Below are 1,647 nucleotides of genomic sequence, written 5' to 3' on the forward strand. Positions count from 1 at the left end.
ATATACGACGGGCTTCTTTCAGTTTCCGTCTACCAAATCCACTCACAAGGCTTTGGTTGGCCTGAGGGTATAGTAGAAGACACTTGCCCAAGGTGCCACGCAGTGGGACTGAACCCAGAACCATGTGGTTGGTAAGCAAGCTACTTACCACACAGACACTCCTGCGCATACATATATAAACATATATTATTTAAAAAAATAGAAAGCAATCATTTTGACTTTTTGTTTCATCCGTTGTTAAATAAAATAATAGGTTTGAGAATCAGAACCTTGTCACAGACTCGGTTTGCCCTGAGCTTTATGTGACCATTTGATCTTATTAACAATAGCGGTCGTCTCTCTCACACGTCACATCCAACCACCGTAAAACAAATTGGATGATTCAGTCCTAGATTTACATTTCTTAGGAAAAAAAGTGAGGGTGCATGGCCTTTTGGTTAAACCTCGGTGGAATTTGAACTCAGACTGTAAAGAGCCGGAACAAATACTGCGAAGATCGAATGTGCGTTTTATTCTTGAGCTCTAGTTCGCTCAGTAGTCAGCAGGTAAATTTGTGACGGATTGGTGAACAAGAGTGAGATGGTGACTCAGAAAAATCTCTCGGACAGAGGTCTCGCGAGTCACGTTTTTTATTCGGCAATCGAAAGGACGAATAGTATAACCCGTGGTATGACTCACGACTGGTTAGGATTGGTTGTTCAACCACATCGACTGTTCATCATTCATCATCAGACGAAAAAGTCTTTCGCTCACAACTTGATTGGCTTCAATATTAGACTTGCTTGAACCAGACTGACCTGGAAATAAACAACAACCGCAACAATGGAAGAGAGGCAGCTAAAAATTAAAACCCAGTCGTTGTAGAATCATCTCATCAGTAACTTACATCCCTCTTCTAGGTGGCGCCATCTACAATCTTAAACGCAATCTATAAAAAATGTTTGTGATTATTCAATCCTGTTTTTCTTAAAAACTTTAGTGTAAAACATTGTTATACTTAATACTATTTCTCATCATTTAATGTCAACATTTTCATGCTTGCATGGGTCAGACGGAATATGTTGAAGCAGATTTCCTATGGGCGGACGCCCTTCTTGTCGTCAACCCTCACTTGTTTCCAAACATTGTAATATTTCCCATGGCTTGACATGTTTTTCGCAGAAGACTGGAAACGAACAGCCTCTCTTGTGTGACGATAATACTCACAACCATCATGTGATGTCTAGGCAAGGATACACATGTATATAGACATATACACACATAGGTAGAAAATATGAAACATCAAACATCACAAACTATTCCCTTGTGTGAATTTAGTAAGGGTGGAGAGAAATATCAAAGCAGAACAAAAATTCAAAATTACAATTATTACAATTATTTTAAAAAGAGAAAGGTCGGCCAAAGGAAGAGAAAGGTCGGCCAAAGGAAGAGAAAGGTCGGCCAAAGGAAGAGAAAGGTCGGCCAAAGGAAGAGAACGGATACGAAAAGAAAAAAGCTAAATATTTAATCGTTAATTCCATGGAAAGAGCATTGCTTCAGCCATGACAAAGGTTCTTATGAAGTTTTTGATTCATAAGATATTTAATCTGTAATCCTTAGTACGACAAAATATATTTTGTTTCGCCTTCGGCTCTTCGGGAATTGGGG

Source organism: Octopus bimaculoides, chromosome 8 (assembly GCF_001194135.2).
Source record: "Octopus bimaculoides isolate UCB-OBI-ISO-001 chromosome 8, ASM119413v2, whole genome shotgun sequence".
NCBI classification, from domain to species: domain Eukaryota; kingdom Metazoa; phylum Mollusca; class Cephalopoda; order Octopoda; family Octopodidae; genus Octopus; species Octopus bimaculoides.